Raw genomic sequence first — 19,696 nt, forward strand, 5'->3', positions numbered from 1 at the left:
CAGTGGTTAGAATGCAGTATTGCAGGATAACTCTGCCCATAGTCTGGAGTTCAACCCTGATAGAGCTCAAGATTGACTCAGTCTCCCATCCTTCTGAGGTTGGTAAAATGAGGACCAGGTTGTTGGGGACAATATAATGTCCTACATTATAAATCACCCAGGGAGTGCTGTAAAGTATTATAGGGCAGTATATAACCCTAAGTGTTATTACCATTGCTATTATGTTCATATCAATTATATAAGAAAAGAAAATGTCAAATGTTACCTACATTTTAAAAGATAGATATTATATACAGTATCTTTATTATGGCTGAAGGAAAAATTAAGATTTATATTATTATGCTTCATAGCATCTAGAATGACTCAGCCCATTAACTAAACAGAGATTGGAATTTGGTGAAAATACCTAGCTGATTAAAATACCATAACATTATTTCAAGTTTTGTACATTAGTCATTTCTTGGTATATATCTATGTCAAAGAAAGATTAGAAGAAGCTATACAAGCATATTGTCAGGATGCAGCAGCTACACAAGCAGATTGTCAGGATGCAGTTGCCAGTTCCATTAACATTTTAACTGAATCACCGCAAATTCTACAATTCTGAATGTTGGAACAATGAAAGCATCCACTGCTTTTTATTCATCTACTGTGATGAAGAGATAGCTACTAAGCCTTCAGCTAATTAAAAAACAGTCAGGCACTGAAACACTCTAGAGGAAAAGGAAAATAGCTGCTGCATCCTGACAATATGCTTGCATAGCTTCTTTGACATATCTTTCTTTGACATAGATATATACCAAGAAATGACTAATCTGCAAGGTATTGCTTTGGGTTATCTCCAGATGTTGGTGATGCTACATTCCATGGGTGCCTTTCATCCAGATATTACTATGAACCGAGATGAGGAAATGTGGTACTTCTTATTGATACAAGGGGAGAGGAACTTGGGTGGAACACAAGGGTGGAAACTGGAGATAATAGATTAGATAGATAGATGATAGATAGATAGATAGATAGATAGATAGATAGATAGATAGATAGATAGATAGATAGATAGATAGATAGATAGATAGATATAGATGATAGCTAGCTAGATAGCTAGATAGCTAGATGATAGCTAGATAGCTAGATGATAGCTAGATAGATAATAAATAGCCAGATAGCTAGATAGATGATAGCTAGATATATAGATGTATGATAGATAACTAGATAGACGATAGAGATAGATAGATGCTGATGATGCTGATAAAGATAGATAGATAGATAGATAGATAGATAGATAGATAGATAGATAGATAGATAGATAGATATAGATGATGATGATGATGATGATGATGATGATAGATGATAGCTAGCTAGCTAGCTAGATGATAGCTAGATAGATGATAGCTAGCTAGATGATAGCTAGATGATAGCTAGCTAGATAATAAATAGCCAGATAGCTAGATAGCTAGATAGATGATAGCTAGATATATAGATATATGATAGATAACTAGATAGATGATAGAGATAGATAGATGCTGATGATGCTGATAGATAGATAGATAGATAGATAGATAGATAGATAGATAGATAGACAGACAGATAGAAGACATAGATTAAAATCTCAGAGAACACAATAGTGAAGCATTTCCATATTGTTGTCAAGAAAGGTACCAATTTTTCAATGCTTCTCTTGCATCAGAACATACAGGTAGTCCTCAGCGTAGGACTACAATTAAGCCCAACATTTCTGTTGCTAAGTGAGACATTTGTTAAGTGAATCTTGCCCCATTTTATGACCTTTTTTGCCATAGTTGCTAAGCGAATCACTGCAGTTGTTAAGTTAGTAACACAATTATTTGGTGAATCTGGCTTCCACATTGTCAGAATTTCTCAAAAGATGATCCTGGGACAACAGCATCCATCATAAATATGAGTCAGTTGTCAATCTGAATGTTGATCACGTGACCATGGGCATGCTGAAATGGTTGCAAGTGGGAAAAATGGTCATCAGTCACTTTTTTTTCAGTAGTGTTGTAACTTTGAGTAGTCTCTAAACAAACTGTTGTAAGCTGAGTACTATCTGTATATGGTGTTCCCCTTAAATCAACTTACTCTTGCAACTCACAACTTATTTACTTGTAAATGTAAAGGAGGTCAACAGTATTAAGAGTCTGGGGGTGCAGATAGCTAACAGTCTGACTTGGTTTCTCCATACGTCATCCTTAGTGAAGCGAGAAAACCAGTGCCTGCATTTCCTGTGTCGGATGAGGAAGGCACATCTTTCTGCTTCTCTCCTGGCCACTTTTTACAGAGGCACAATTGAGAGCATTGTAGCAAACAGCATCACTGTTTGTTTTGGTGGTAGAAGTTCCTCCAATAGAAAGTCCCTACAGAGAGTGGTGAGGACAGTGGAGATTATAGGAAGTTCGCTTCCTGTTATTCAGGATACTGCTTATAAGCATTATGTGCTAGCTCAAAGCATCATTAAAGACCCCACCAGGTTCGCTGCCCAGTTGCTGGGTGGGCATGACTATGGTAGGTGTGGCCTACCGGAACTTCCTGTTTCTGGCTTCTGGTGTGCCTCCAGAGCCCAGGGGAGGCTGTTTTCAGCCTCCCAAGGGTCTGGAGGCCTCCCCTGGGCCTCTGGGAGGTTAAAAACAGCTTCCCCAGGCTCTGGAGGCCCTCCAGAAGCCAGAAACAGGCCCATTTCCAGGATTCCAGAAGGTCCACTTTCCCCCCACCCAGAACCTCCATGCGGACCCTGCACTTATCTCCATCAAAAATGGGCCGCATGGAGACTCCTGGGAGGGGAGGGGCAGGATGGGCAGGGCCAGCCAGAGGTTGAAATACCAGTTTGACGAACCAGATGTAACTTTAACATCTGGTTTGTCTGAACCGGTCCGAATGGTAGAATTCCATCCCTGGACCTCACACACCCACTTTTTGGTCTCTTTCTGTTGCTCCCCTCTGGAAGAAGGTTTCAAAGTATTTCTAGCAGAACTACCAGATTTTGTAACAAGATTTGTTTTTCTCTCCACGTGCATGTATACATCCAAACTAGACTGTGTTGCTTCTCCGTGTCGTATAATATAAGTGGGTGTATGCATGGTTTTGTCATTATAATTTTATTTATTTTGTCATGTTTATATATTGTAGATTGAAAAATAGTGACCCTTTGAGAGCTGTATGCAGCAAAATTTCCTTTTAATGTATGCCAATTTGTGTACATTCAAAGTGAACAATAAAAGTTATTTGAAGTCTAAGAAGTATCACTCAAACTGGAAAAAAAAAAACTACTTGGATAAGCAGCAACACATTTCAAACCAAAAAAGAATAGAAGTCCAGTTGCTATTGTTCCACTTCCAGGTATCCTGGAAGATCTTTTCCAATAGATGTAGAAAGCATTGATTGAACAATTGTACAACCTTTCTTTGAGCCCTACAAACTTATTCAACAACATTGGATCAAAGAGATGGAGAGAATTGAACTGGGAGTGTGAAAGCATTTACAATTACTGGAAAAAAAACCTGTTGCAAAATTGTTTTTCCTTTTAAGTTTTGAATCATGTAAACAGCAGCAGAAATCGAAAGGAATATAACAACCATAACATTCAACCATAACAACACAAGAGCACACAATAGATACAAACTCAAAGTAAACCGCACCAAACTTGATTGCAGGAAATACGACTTCAGCAACAGAGTGGTCAACGTCTGGAATACTCTACCCGACTCTGTAGTCTCTTCCCCAAACCCCAAAAACTTTAACCTTAGACTGTCTACTATTGACCTCACCCCTTTCCTAAGAGGCCTGTAGGGGGCGTGCATAAGCGCACCAACGTGCCTACCGTCCCTGTCCTATTGTTTCTCTTATTCTTTTATTTTTCTTATATGTACCTATTTCATGTATTCACAACTATGTATACGCTTATACTTATTATCTTGTAAACAATTGGCAAATCAAATAAATAAATAAATAAATAAATAAATAAATAAATAAACAAGATACAACACGTTTTGTTTTTTTAAAAAAAATCATTGAATGAAATATAGTCATGGAGAAAAAGAATAATTATTTACATGGCATTAAAGTAAAATTTTAATTCCTTCTGGATGTGCTTTTGTTTATGTCTTTGTATTGAATAACTGGATACCAACTTATTTTTGTTTAGCACATAATAATGTAATGATTACTTTATAATATATCCAGCTGCCCAGAATTAGTTTAGAGTTAGGAGGCCCTGAAATTGAATGAATGAATTTTAAAAAAAACAACCTACAACAATGGACATAATCGACTCATATGTTTCTTTTCTTTTTTGCAGATGAGCAGAAGTAAAGGGATTATTCCTAAGGGGAAAAAAAGGAAGGAACTTAGAAAACTTTATGAAGGATAAAAATGTGAATTTAAATACCATAAATTGGGGGAGAGAGGGACAAATCAATATCTATAATGAAATATTGTTTCATGGAAGTTGTCAACTCTGAAGCTGGCCTGACTGAGGTCATCTTGGAGGCTTCAGTGTCATGCACCTAGTGGAGTCTGACTTTGAGGGAGAGGAGGAACATCCTACAGGGAGTGGAAGTGTGGCTGTGGAGGTTGTGGAGGAAGCTGGAGAAGGGCAGAGGCCAGCTGGGCAGTCAGAAGAAGATCCAGGCCCATCCCCTCTCCATCTTAGGGCATGCAGGGATAAGGGAGAGACGTGAATGGTGTGATGTACAGGGGAGTAAAGGGCCTTGATCCTCTTCATGGGCTGCAGCTGTGATAACTGTTTAAAAGGACGGACATGTGTATGGGCCAGTGCTGGAAACAAAGCGTGAAAATATCTCTTGTCTGTCCGTTCCTATCTGAGTTTGGCATCCTTCCCAGTGTGTATTCCGATATCTGTGGATGTCTTCAAGCCCTTATCTTGCCTGGTTCCCTTAATTGCTTCAGTGTGGTTTGTGTTGTTTTTGCTATTTATGCTTTATAGGCATTTTTAGTTTAAATGGCATCGCCTCCTTTTTGTAACTGCTTGTGGGGGAGTTTTTTGTCTCCAGTCAAGGATATTTGGAGTTTTGAAGCCAAGTTGAAGGAATAAAAGGGGCTTCACCTGTTTTTGTGACTTTGTTTATTTTGTATCCCACCCTGGGTCATCACCCTTCAGTGTTGCCACAATGGTGATGAGGAATAGGGAGGGGGAATAGAGATAACTTGGGTTTTATAGCCAAAACAAAATAGTTTCCCATTGAGAACCAAGGACATTCCCACAGATAGATGAAGACAGGAGGACTGTAGTTTCTAAGCAACCGGACAACACCTTGATTGGACCATGTGACTGTTTGGGAAAGAGGGGACAACTTTTACTTTTAATTAGGTGAAAACCATGGGAACCTTTAGAGTCGGTTTTCTCCAGTCTGTGCCAATATGATACATCCAATAAACCTGTTCTTTGAGGAACCTACTTACTTCAGAGTTCTTTTTGCTATGGGTGTATTATTTGGAACCATAACAGAATTAATAAGAAGCTGACATTGGATAGGAGCAGTGGTGAGATACAATTTTTTTTTTTTTACTACCAGTTCTGTGGGCATGGCTAGATGGGCATGGCTATGTGCTGGTTTTTTTTTCTTTCACAGCATCCCCCGCACCCTGTTTTTTGCATAGTGGGCCTCAGGAAAGCTTCCTGGGAGCAAAAATGGGGCACAGGGGGTTGTGCAGCACCCCCCATGCCTCATTTTTCCCAACTGGGCCTCAGGGAAGCCTTCTGGGCACTGAAAAAAAGAAGCATTTTGAAGCCTCCTGAGGTAAGTACAACACTGGGGAGGGGATCAGCTGTGCCACACAATTTAGATTAGCTAGAAAGCAAGAAATCCAATGATTTCCTGCTTTTTAGCTAATCTAAATCATGCAGCACAGCTGATCATTGCCCAGCTAATCATTGGAAATACCACTTTGCCCGAACTGGTAGCATTTTTTTTTTTTTTTACTACCTGTTTGGCCAAACCGGTAGCATTTTTTACTACTAGTTCACCCAAATTGGGCTGAAAGTAGAAGAAGGGAAGACAATGGTTTAAGTCAGGGGTCCCCAACCACCAGTCCCCGGACCGGTACCGGTCCGTGGATCATTTTTTACTGGGCCGCAAAGCTTGGGCGTTGCCATCTTGTTTCGACGGCGCTTCCAGGTTTTCGGTTGCTTCTGGGTTTTCGGTTGGACAGTGCTTCCGGGTTTTCAGTTGGAAAGCAGCGTTTGGGTGCTCGCGCCTTAGTTTCATCGAATAGGGTGGTGGTGGCTTCGAACGAAGAGCCATCCCGATGGCAGTGGAGTCTTGTGTTACTCATGTACCGGTCCATGGAAGAATAAATAATCATGAAACCAGTCCCTGGTTCAAAAAAGGTTGGGGGCCACTGGTTTAGGTGGATAGATGGGGACCACAAAGAAAATTACAGGACTATTTGTGATAGAATGTAGTCCCAGGAGGAAAGGGCTGTTTCTCAGAGGACAAAAAGACAGCAAAGCTTGGAATGTCTGGGAGGCAGGAAGAAGGCAAAGACAGACACTCCCCAGCAATTCATAGAATATATCTATTGTTGTGCAGATATTTACCTTAGTCTGGCAAGATACTGTTTGTAGGTGAACGACAACAAATAAACTATTCACCGGAAATATTTTTTATTGGGGATGATACCTGAAAGTTTTGGAAAAGAAAAGGCATCTTTAATCATTTACGTACTAACTGAATAGTATTTGCTCAAAAATTGAAAAAGTGAAAATATTCCAATAGAAGAGGACAGATCAGGAAAATATTAGAATGTGCAGAAATGAACAGATTAACCCTGGCAGTCGAAGAAAAAGAACAAACTGAGTGTTATATGATATGGGAATTATTTTATCAATAGTTATAAAATAAAAAATGGAAGCTAGAAATTAAATATAAGAATAGAGAGAAGAAGGAGCTAAAAAGGGGGATGGTTATAACCAGCAGTAGGATCCTACCTGTTCCATTAACAGTTCGCTGATCACAGGTGTGTGCACCTAACATGCGCATGTGCAGTTTTCCCCACACCAGCTGAGGCCTGCAAAGCTGATTATCTGAGAGTAGAAAGAAGAGAAAAGTGCAGGAAAAATCCTTCTTTCTCCTCTCAGCTGATTGTGGGAGGCTTTTTTCTTTTTTTCAGGTGAACCGGCCCAAACCGGTAGCATAACACCACTGTTTATAACAGTGGCCCCCAACCTTTTTTGTGCCATGGCCCGGTACCGGCATCACAAAATGATCCGCGGCCCGGTACCAGCATCAGCATGCATGACAAGGCAAGGCGAGCCGAGCGACCGGCCAGCCAGCCGTCCCCCGCTTCTCCCCGCCACCTTCAATGCCTCCTTTGTACCTTTGTCGATGGGCTTCGGGACGGCTTCGGGATGGTCGCTCGGCTCGCCTTGTCTTGGGTGCTGAAAGAATCCTCGCACCTTAGTTTCGTTTGAAGCCACCCTCCCCCTTCGATGAAACTAAGGCGTGAGGATTCCTTCAGGACCCAAACGCTGCTTTCCAACCGGAAAAGCTCACCCGGAAGCACTTTATCATCGAAACAAGATGGCGGCGCCCAGCAAACTGGCGGCCTGGTAGAAAATGTTCCACAGACCGGTACCAGTCCGGGGCCCGGTGGTTGGGGACCCCTGGTTTATAACAATAAGATATGTGTTAGCACATTAAATAAGAATATAATTATTGTTGTTATGGCAAGGAATTTGTATTAATTAGAAATACTATTGCCCAAGATATTTGTACCCAGATGACGCACTGAATGAAAGATGGAATGTTTGTAAAAATATAAAATAAAAATAATAATAAAGAAAGAAAGAAAGAAACTATTCAAAAGTAAGTTCGCATGTCGTTCTTGTTTCTTTGGGTCCAACCCTTTCCCTTGAAGAGCTACAAGCAGTGGTGGTATTCTACCAGTTCAGCCTGGTTCTGGCTGAGCTGGTAGCGCCGATGAGCAGTTCAGATGGAACCAGTTCTCTCCGCTGCTCTGCTGTTGGGCCCACCCACCTTCCTGGGCTCCCATACACACCTTTATTCCCTGCTTTTGAAGTGCAGCTGCTTCGCGCAGCACAGCTGATTGCCGCACATCAGCTGTTGCAACTACAGGGAGAGTGCAGGCTTGCAGGAGGTGAGTTGGAACGCCTCTGCGCCTGTGCAAAGTGCACATTTGGTGTGCACGTGTGCAAAGTACACCAAGCCACACCCAGTGAACCGGTGGTAAAAATCTTTGAATCCCACCACTGGCTTCAAGTATTGAGATGATGAGCCCTAGTGCATGTAGTTATCAGTGAATGGTGAACTGACTCAATAGTACTGAACTAATTTTATCAGGTTTTTTTTTTTTTTTTTAGATGTAAGATATGAAAAAAGTGCATCAAGAAGGTCACATCCAGTCTACTTCTATCTGGATTAATTTTATTACCTAGCATTTTATTGGAGTTCTGTAAGGTACCATGGCATCTTGGCTTTGATTTACCTTGTCTTCTCCAAGCTGTCTTGGTGAAGAACTGGTTGCTACCGAAGGCAACACGATTTTCATTAATGAGGCAAAGAGTCTCACATTCTGACTCTTTCTTTATAGCTTCTAAGGCAGAAACCATAGAGCTCTGGAGATGATAATGTGATGTTTTAGTTATAGTAGAAAATAACTTGACAGCTGGGGTCACAGCTTCTTTTTACAAAAAAAAAAAAAAAATTGGAGTGAAAAAAAGGCAGGGAGGCAGAGAGGCAGGAAGGAAGGCAGGAAGACAGAAAGTCAGGGAGGGAGGGAAGGAGGGAGGGAGGGAGGGAGGAAGGAAGGAAGAAAGGAAGGAAGGAAGGAAGGAAAGGAGAGGGGACCTGTCTTTTCCTGTTATTATGTCAGTGGCTTTTATTTTCATATCCTGCCTTTCAAGTTTTGATATCTCAATGAAACTAACATCTGACACATCTACTCGCCCTTCTCTTTCAGCCAGAGGGGTATAGTTGTGCAAACAGAAGCTGGAATGCATAACCAGGTCACCATTTTTGCTGTGCCAACATATTAAAAATACTCTTTGAACTTTTCTTTTCGTTTTTCAGTTGCACGTGGTGTTTAGTAATAAGAAACAGTCACTCTCCATATTGCATCTTTGACTCAAGTCATTGTGTTGATTCTCCCTCCACACCTTTGCTTGATCACCAAATCCATTGTTTCCTTATTTGTTTTTTTTCCTCCTTTTGCTACAGCATCTTCTCATTAATGAGAATAATATCATTTCCCTTCTTGTTTTCAGTATCTCGGCTGTTTCCTCTGGACTATTCGTTGTTGTTGTTGGTTTGTTTGTTTGTTTGTTTGTTTTTTTGTTTGCACAATCTCAGCTGTGTAGAATAGAGCTTTTGTTCTGAATGTGTTTTTAGTTCAGAATAAATGAGCAGAGCGGGAGAGAAATTGTGGGATCTGGAGTACTTTTAAAGAGAGTTCACATCACCAAATGCAGAAGGTAAATCACATCGACAAAATGAAGATCACGGAAAAAAAAAGACTCAGATCTGAACGATTGTCGGAGCCCCTAGTTGGTTGTGATGGTCCAGATCCAGATGGCAATGAGACATTTTTCATTTTATTGATTTTTAGGCAGTTTACAGACATCTAGCTCAATGCTGGAATGTGTTCATTGTCTTGAATTCACAGTAATTTGACTCAGTGGAAAGCTGCAGATAGATGGAATGTCAGCATTTAAAAGAGAGGGAAGAGAGAGAGACACACACAGAGAGAAAGAGAGAGAGAGAGAGAAACACAGAGACAGAGAGAGAAACAGAGAGACACAGAAACACACAGAGAGAGAAAGACACACACAGACAGAGACAGAGAGACAGAGGCAGAGACATGAGAGAGAGAGAGAGAGAGAGAGAGAGAGACAGACAGACAGACAGAAACACACACAGAGAGAAAGACGCACACGGAGAGAAAGACACACACAGAGAGAGACAGAGAGACAGAGGCAGAGACATGAGAGAGAGAGAGAGAGAGAGAGACAGACAGACAGACAGACAGACAAACAGACAGACAGAAACACACACACAGAGGCAGAGGCAGAGACAGAGAGACATGAGAGAGAGACACAGAGAGAGAGAGAGAGAGATAGAACACACAGAAACACACACACACACAGAGAGAGAGACAGAAACACACAGAGAGACAGAGAGATGAGAGAGAGAGAGAGAGAGAGAGAGAGAGAGAGAGAGAGAGAGAGCTCTGTAAATATTTCTGTTTCCCATAATAGTCTGCTATCCTAATAAATATATAAATAGAAAATTAATGTTGTTTTTTTATCGGGGAAATCAGAAGAGTACAGTAGAACGTCTGGTCATGAATGCTTGTGACCATGACCAAATTGGGTTCCAACCAAAACATTCATAAAATTTTTGAATCTGGTCACAAAACATATGTTCAGGTGGTGATCAAACACAACCCCTGACCCAGAAATTCCTGAAGATGAAACATTAGAAGACAAAGAAATTGCCCAAGTTATGGTCGTGACCAGAGGTTCTATTGTAATGAGGAAAAAAATAGCCTTTTGTTCTCGAATCAACTACTTTTTAAAATATGCACAGAAGCCAAGTTGTTTTAAGGACTTGGGAGGGAGAAGCAGAGAAAGGAGGCCAGAGCACTAGGATTAACGTCTAAAAATAAACTAGTTTATTTTCTTGAGGGGAAAAAAAGGAAGACGAAAAATCAGCAGGCTTTGGGAGTTTGTGAACTAAACTGCTTAGGCTGCTAAATGCAGCTTCTCCAATAATGTGTCAGTATCTGCTCATAATTCTTAAGCTGCTTGCTCCAGAGTAATGCTGAAGTGATAGAAATACTCTGGAGTGTATAATTTTGCAGACCGCAACCTCAATGGACTAATCTAAAGCAAGTTCTGTGATTTTATCATAAAAGAACACTGCAAGCAAATGTCAGCAGATTATAGGATCAAATGCAAACGGCAAAAAGTTTCTGCAGAAGTTTCCATCAGGATTCCAGGACAGAAAAACTGCAAGGCTCTGAGCTTATTCCTTGCCTTTTGCAAGACAAATTAATAGTGTGGCTGGTATGAAGCTCTTGGCGGAGAGAGTTCATTGACATTTCCAACCAGATGGAAAGAAAGAAGCAAAATTCCAATTATTTATCAAAGAAAGTCACACTCAAAACCTTGAACAGGCAATTAATTACACCAAATTACATTTACTGAACAGATGGAGGCTTGTTTTAATGGAAGAGGCCACTTATATGTGATCATCAGTGGTTTAAGGAGTCACAATGTTAATACTGACCAACTCCTTTCTCTCCCTGAACTACACTAAGTAGACTTAGGCCTGGCTGTAATTGGATGGGAGACTTTCTCAGTTAATCCTAGAGTTGTAGCAAAAAATGAGAAGTTGAAAAGCAACCCAGAAAAAAAGGCAATGACACACCACTTCTGCTTTCGGTGCCCAGAAAATTCACGGTTGTGGCTAAGAACAAAAGAACAAACCCATCAGGTCACAAAAGAGAATGAACAAACCCATCAGGACAAGATTCAGCACTCCATCTGCATTTGAAAGACAAAGGCCATTCTTTTGAAGATAGCGAAATCCACATTTTGGACAGTGAGGAGCACTGGTTTGAAAGAAGTTTGACTATAACTTTGTTGCTTCCATCTTACGATTTATATTAATTGTTTTATTTAGTGTCCTGGTATGATTTATGTTGATTGCTTATTTAGTTTGCTATGACTATCACTGAGTGTTGTATCTTATGATTTCTGATGAATAAATTTTATGATGATTATGATTTATCACTTGTTCCTTTATGTACACTGAGACCTTATACACTGGAGACAAATTCCTTGTGTATCCAATCAGAGTTGTCCAGTAAGGAATCATATTCTATTCTATTCTATTCTATTCTATTCTATTCTATTCTATTCTATTCTATTCTATTCTATTCTATTCTATTCTATTCTACTCTACTCTACTCTACTCTACTCTACTCTACTCTACTCTACTCTACTCATTGTAGCAAGAATTAACCATGTATCTTCGAATATTGGACACTATGCTCAGATTTGAGATGTTCCCTTTAGCTTTTCCTCTTTTCCAATCATCATTTTGTGTTCCTTTAGAAATGGATCCCATCAGAAATATTCACATCTGACTTTGAAAACAATTCCAGTGTTAGCTTAGGCTGCTAAATGCAGTTTTTCCAATAATGTGTCAGTATCTGCCCATAATTCAAACAAAAATAAGCCTCTGAGCACAACAGAAAAATAAGTTCTAACAAAACATAAGATCCAAGAAGTGGTTTTCAAACTTGACATTATTTTTTAAAGGAGACTGAACTCAAAGGGGCGTCACAGAAAACTTTGCCTTTGTAAGCTGGACATGCGCTGAGATTATTTATTGATATTATTCACTGTGATTAAAAAGAATGAGTCTTGATGCTCGCACGTAAGTCTACACAACTACAACATCAACTCTACAACTTATGGGCATCAAATCAAATCCAAAGCACCAGAGAACAAGATTTGTCCTGTTTCAGGCCAAGTATACACAAGGGCATGAAGAAATAGTTTCAAATTTTACAAATAATGCAAACTCACACATATATGCAATATAGAAACAAATTTCCCCAAAGTCTAGAAAGTTTGCCTTAAAAGAGTCCCAATCCAAAATGGTAGGCAGAAGACTAATCAGATGAAGTCTAAGAATCAAAACTTTGTAGAAGAGTTGCCACCGGTTCAATTCCAAAGTCAAGGTCATGAAATTCTGAGGTCAGACATTGAGGTGCATGGAGTAGAATGAACGGGTGAATGAATGAACGACATAGATTAACTGCAAGGCTTATACAAAAGATAGTCTCTAAAGTGAAGAATGACAATTAAATGAAAACACTCAGTTGAAGTTTTTGCATACTGCATGAATGGAAAAATAATTGATGACATGGGGAACATTTCTGATGGAGGACACTATGTTAGGAATCTGTCCACAAATTAGTTGGGTTGGCAATATATAAACCAACAATGTATGTTTGTAGCTTTAAGACAAAATCACTATATTGATTTATACTATATTCCGATTGGTTGAGTATATTGCAAATTACCATAAGAGGGAGCTAGAGATAGCTTGCTCTCTCTGACAGTCTGTCTATCTGACATTCTGTTGCTATCTAAGGTTTCTGTTGCTGTGCTTATACTTTGATATCTTTGTTTACTGTAAATGACAAAGGCAACCGGTAAGAAGACTTTGTAATTGGATATTCTTTGGACTGTTAAACGTATATGACCTGGACTGTTTATTGGACTGTGCTATTTCTTAAAGTAAACTTTAACTCAATTTAGTGTATCTGTGTGCGGCTGGATAATTATTCATAACTATTCTCATAAATGTTTCCATGTGCATATCCTTGTTACTCAAGGGTTATTCTATACATATCATAACATTGGTTATGGGCCCAGAGAGATATTGAAAAAATCAGTGTGAATATACAGTTTCATATACAGACAGCTGATTGCGGTTTATTGTTAAACTACCAATGGCACAAGAACAGTCAACCAGTATATCCCAGATAACCCAGTTGGATGGAACAAACTATGGTTCCTGTTCTATGAAGTGCAGCCTACTTCTGCGTAAAGATGGATTATAGACTGCAGTTAATAGTCCACCAGATGTAACAGCTTGGGTCCCATTGAATGATGAAGATAAAAAGAAAATAGCTGACTTTAACCATGATAATGAAAAGGCTCTTAGTATAATTGGACTGACACTGACTGATCAGCAGTTAGTCCATATTCATGGTGAAGAATCTGCTGCTAGGTGTTGGGACATTTTGAAGAGGATTTATGTTCGAGATAGTGTGGGTGCACACATACATCTTACATGTAAACTGTTTAGAGCTTGTCTTATAAAAGGTGGTGATATGTTACTCATTTGGAATTTATGAAAAGGACTTTACAGGAGGTACAAGAAAAAGAGCTGATTTTCTCAGAGTTGCATCAAGTTTACATCATTCTTTCTTCTTTGGATGAAACCTATGATGATTATGTGTCTTCACTGGAAGTTTTAAACAGAGATGAACTTATATTGACTGGCATAACTGGAAGACTGTTAGAAGAGTCAAGAAGAAGGCAAGATAGAAATCAACTGAGAGAAAGACAACCACAGGAAGAAAAACTGTCTTCAACTGCCTATATTGTTAGGAAATTTTTTTCTTGTGGGGCTAAAGGTCATATAGCCAGATACTGTAAAAAGGTTAAGAAACAGAATGCTATTAATATACAGAGAGCTTATAAAGATGTTAGTTTAGCCACATCAAGTACAAGTACAACTGTAAAGCATGATATATGGGTAGTTGACAGTGGAGCATTGCAGTGTATAACTAAAAGTAAAGAGAGGTTTGTTAACACGACAAAGAGTAAACAGTATGTATCATTAGCTAATGGATGGAATTTGAGAGCATCTGGAGAAAGTACTGCATATTGTTCATGTATTAATGAATGTTTACCGATATTATATGTACCTAGACTGATATTTAACTTGCTATCTGTAAGAGCAATGGTAAAAACAGGATTTGTTGTAACCTTTCAGGGAGATAAATTTTAATTGAAAAACAGGGTAAAAACGTTACTCCAGATTGGATAATGGTTTGTTTATTATACATGGTAATCCATTAATTAATCCTAATTCAGTTTATGAGAATAAAAAGCTTCATGATGAATGTATTCATCTGCTCAATAGACATATGGGACATATAAATTTCAAAATGCTAAAGAAAACTGTTGAGTTATTTAATGGTATAAAATTAAAACCTTGTACAAAGTATTTAAATTGCAATGTTTGCAATCAAGAAAAAAGCAAGGTAACTCCTGCAAATAGGGTAAATGGATTCAAAACCAGTGAACCATTAGAGGTTGTTTTTGCTGATATTATTGGACCTAAGAAACCTAGTTTAGGTGGAGCCTGTTACATATTAAATATAATTGATCATTTTTCCAGATATGGTTTCTGTTATTTAATGAAAACGAAGACAGAAACATTCCAGCATTTTGTAAACTGGCTAAAATTTGCTGAAAGGAAAAAGAAAAAGAAAGTTATTAGCTTAGTAACAGATAATGGTACTGAATTTACCAATAGAAAATTTGAAGTCATGTTACAGAAAGCTGGCATTGAACATGAACATTCTGCTCCTTATAGACCACAACATAACTCATATATTGAATGGGGGGGGGGGTCTATTGCAAATTACCATAAGAGGGAGCTAGAGATCATAGCTTGCTCTCTCTGAAATTCTGTCTATCTGACATTCTGTTGCTATCTGAGGTTTCTTTTGCTGTGCTTATACTTTGATATCTTTGTTTACTGTAAATGACAAAGGCAACCAGTAAGAAGACTTTGTAATTGGATATTCTTTGGACCATTAAATGTATATGACCTGGACCGTTTATTGGACTGTACTATTTCTTAAAGTAAACTTTAACTCAATTTAGTGTATCTGTGTGTGGCTGGATAATTATTCATAACTATTCTCATAAACATTTTCATGTGCATATCCTTGTAACTTACTGGTTATTCTGTACATATCATAACACACTATTGCTTTTACTTTCCAAATCATCCCAAAGAGTTTGAACGTGATTCATAAACTATTTTTTTTTTTAATTTCAAAACCTAGAAACAAGAAGCAAAAAAAAAAAAAAAAATCACTTATTCCTAAGGAAATCCCTAATGCCTGGCCTTTTGTAACCTACCTCTAGCATGCTGAATAGAAAGAAGAAAGTGACAAAACCTTTTCATTATCACCTATTTCATTAACATTTATTAACACTTCCCTTACGGGATAGGAACCATGAGACCAGAGATGGTATTCAGCAGGTTCTGACCAGTTCTGGAGAACCAGTAGCAGAAATTTTGAGAAGTTCGGAGAACCAGCAAATACCACCTCTGACTGGCCCCGCCCCCATCTATTCTCCGCCTTCTGAGTCCCATCTGATTGGCTGGGTCTTCTTTGGTTGCCCTGCATAGGAGAATGGAGCTGGAAAGCAGGTTCGTGGGGTGAGGAGGGAAGGGGATTTTGCAGTAACCTTCCCCCAGGAATGGGGTGGGAATGGAGATTTTACAGTATCTTTCCCCTGCCATTCCCACCAAGCCACGCCCACCAAGCCACACCCACACTTACAGAACCAGTAGGAGACACAGGAGAAGATGTAAGGCAAAAGTTTAACTAATGGGAAAACAGATATGTTTCAGAAATGCTTGATTTACACTGCACCCACCCCAGAAATTTATCATCTCAGCTCTCAGTGTAGTTGATGCCAGTAGAACTGAGAAATCAGAAGCTGTTTTCAAATATCCTCATGCCGTTGTGCTTACAATATCCTGAACTAACTGAGCTAGGATTTAAAAACCAATGTCATTCTCTCAAGTGATTTTTTTTTTGCTCCAGTTATATTTATTTACTAAAATAAATGGAGAGGAAGATGTATGTTGTTGAATGTTTAAGTTCCATGCCTTTTTCTCCCCTCTTCTTTGAGGAGTTATTCAAGGTTGTTTTATTATTTAAGGAACCCTAAAACCATTCCTTTAAGATTTGTTTTGGTCCTTCTTCCTGCCCTCATGAGAAATTTCAAAAGAACAAGCCTGACAGATGAGATTAGAGGGGTTCTGGAAAATTGTGTGTGGTCAGTGACCCATACATTTGTTCAGCCATGCTCCAAATGTTAAAATATCTCATGTCATCTTTTTCTCTTACCCTGCTCAGATCTGAAGAATATCTAGAGTAGTTGTCATTTTTAAAGGCTTCCCTTCTTCAGACATTAGCATCATTTATTTTATTTGTTTGTCAAACATGTACAAGTATAGGTATCAACATAAACATGAACAAAGGAAGTAAATACAGATAAATGGGGACAGTAAGACAGGGACGGTAGGCACGCTGGTGTTTATGCACACCCCCTTTAAGGATCTCTTAGGAATGGGGTGAGGTCCACGATAGACAGTTTGAGGTTGAAGCTGTGAGGGATTGAGGCTGTAATGATAGAGTTGGGTAAAGCATTCCAGGCATTGACCACTCTGTTGCTGAAGTCGTATTTTCTGCAATCAAGTTTGGAACGGTTTACCTTGAGTTTGTATCAGTTGTTTGCCCATGTATTATTGTGGTTGAAGCTGAAGAAGTCATTGACAGGCAAGACACTGTAGCAGACAATTTTGTGTACTGTGTTTAGATCGGACCACAGGCGGCGCAGTTCCAGATTGTCCAAGGCCAGAATTTCAAGCCTGGTGGCATAAGAGATTCTATTATGAGTAGAGGAATGAAGGACTCTTCTTGATAAATCCCTCTGAACCTGCTCAATCATGTTAATGTCCAATATACCATTTGGGTTCCAGGCAGACAAGCTGTATTCAAGAATTGGTCTGGCAAAGGTTTTGTATGCCCTAGTTAGCAATTCAATGTTACCAAACAACATTGGGTAAAATTTCTCTAGCAGGTCAGGGAGAGTGGAGTGATGTGAACAGGGTGACACTGGATGAAGAATATTGTGAGGAAAAAAGTTATCCAAGCAACTCTTCTGGATGTGTGTGAATAGAGGACCTATTTCTACTACAGCAGAAAGTCTGAGTCAGCAATTTGCCATTCAATTTTTGTTTCTTATTCTAACTTAGCTTTTGGATTAACTCCAGGAAATCTAAGACTGTAAAGACTACATATGGGAAAAAAGCAATCTTTGCTTTGACTTCCATAAGAATACAGTATTGAATTGGATGAATGGGAGAAATTTTGTGGATCAGGCCTGTGATTTCCACAAAAACACACTGAGACATAATAGAGATCTAGAAGATGAACAGACCTATGGAACAGCTGTCCTGCCCTACATAAGAGGTACTACAGACAAAATCAGTAAGATACTACACAAGCATCACATCAAGACTGCCTTCAAAACAGACAGAAAAATAGCAGCCATCCTAAGGAACCCCAAAGATAAAATTGACCTGGAAAACCAAGGCATATATGAAGTTCCCTGCGCAACATGCCCTGCCACATACATTGGACAGACCAATAGAAGAATAAGTACCTGCCTAGATGAACACAAAAATGCAGTAAAAAAGCTAGAACACACTTCCTCACTAGTCCAACACATGAAAGCCACAGGTCATAGCATCAACTTCAATGGCACCAAAACCCTAGCAACTATAGAAAATCCCAGCTACAGAATGATCAGAGAAGCCATAGATATTGAAAAAAAATCTGAAAGCATGAATAGAAGAGATGACTCCACCAGACTGTCAATTATTTGGAAGCCTGCACTTACAAACAAAAAAAATCTCCACACTACAAGCCAAGCAAACACCTGGGCACAAACAGACCCCCCCGATACCTCCAGCCCAAACACACCCCAACCAGCCACCCAGATGAAACCTAGCTTCCTAATAAACAATAGCCGGCCATTCAACCAAAGCCAAGCCGCACTAAAAGCCTCCAATACAGGAAACACAATGTTGCCAGCCAATCAAGACAAAAAAACGCTACAAAACAGACAGAAAATATTAGAAACACCAATCAAGCAGAACACAGCAAACTCCAAGACCAATAAACACAGACCAAGACTCCCAACCAATCAGGATGAAGAAAAAAACCATTTTAACACAGCACAAGGTTAGCACCAAATTTAAAACAGAAACAGCTGTGAAAGCCTGACACACAGACAAACCCAATACACCAGCCTGACGATGGCAGATGAGATTCTGCTGAAACGTCGCTACAACTTTAAAAGCACAACTATAATGACGTGGGAAAATACCCGAACAAAGCTGAATACATATATATATATATATATATATATATATATATATATATATATATATATATATATATATATATATATAGTATGTATGTATGTATGTATGTATGTATGTATTTATTTATTTATTTATTTATTTATTTATTTATTTATTTATCGATGCCAAAATCTTGTTGTGAATATGAGTGTGATTTGTATTTTTGAAAATCATAATAAAAACAATATTAAAAAAGGAATAATCTACATTTTCATTTTAATGTTTTCCTTTCTGATTACTGTTATGTAATCAAGTCCTTGGGAGGAAACTTTCCCTCCTTCTATTCATGTATTGCATCTCAGAAGATTATGATATGTGACTTGTGGCTTAATAACAGATGAGTGAATAACAGTGGTTAGAAGAAGCCACTATGTTTTCCCCCCAGCCCAATAGATTGACCTAGTGGGGAGAAGAGGTTACCTTGTGTTTCATTCTTCAATCTTGGTTGATAGAAATGATTTCATGAATTTACTTTGATCTCTTTGGAGTGCTATGGCAGACTCTATAAGTAATTGTTATTTCTAATTTCTTTTTTTTTTATTAAATTTTATTTAGTTTTCAAAATTTAAAAACATAAAATAAAACTTTATACATCATTATATCAACGTCAAGACATCTTTTACATTTCCTTATTATCTTTCTATACACACATTTATTTCATTATACAATTTCAACTTAATATATAAATAAATAAAGATATATATGAATATAGATATAAGTATTTACATAGTTTCTTATTCTTTACCTAATTGTCATTTTGATTTCTTTTTGTTCTTAAACCATTCTTACCAGCCATCCCAGACATTATAATATATTGACTCTTCTTTGTCTCTTAATTTCATTGTTAGTCTGTCCATATCTGCACAGTCTAATTTTTT

This window comes from Notechis scutatus, chromosome 4 (assembly GCF_049901735.1).
Source record: "Notechis scutatus isolate UNSWTSFEM ecotype Mainland chromosome 4, rNotScu1.2, whole genome shotgun sequence".
Lineage (NCBI taxonomy): Eukaryota > Metazoa > Chordata > Lepidosauria > Squamata > Elapidae > Notechis > Notechis scutatus.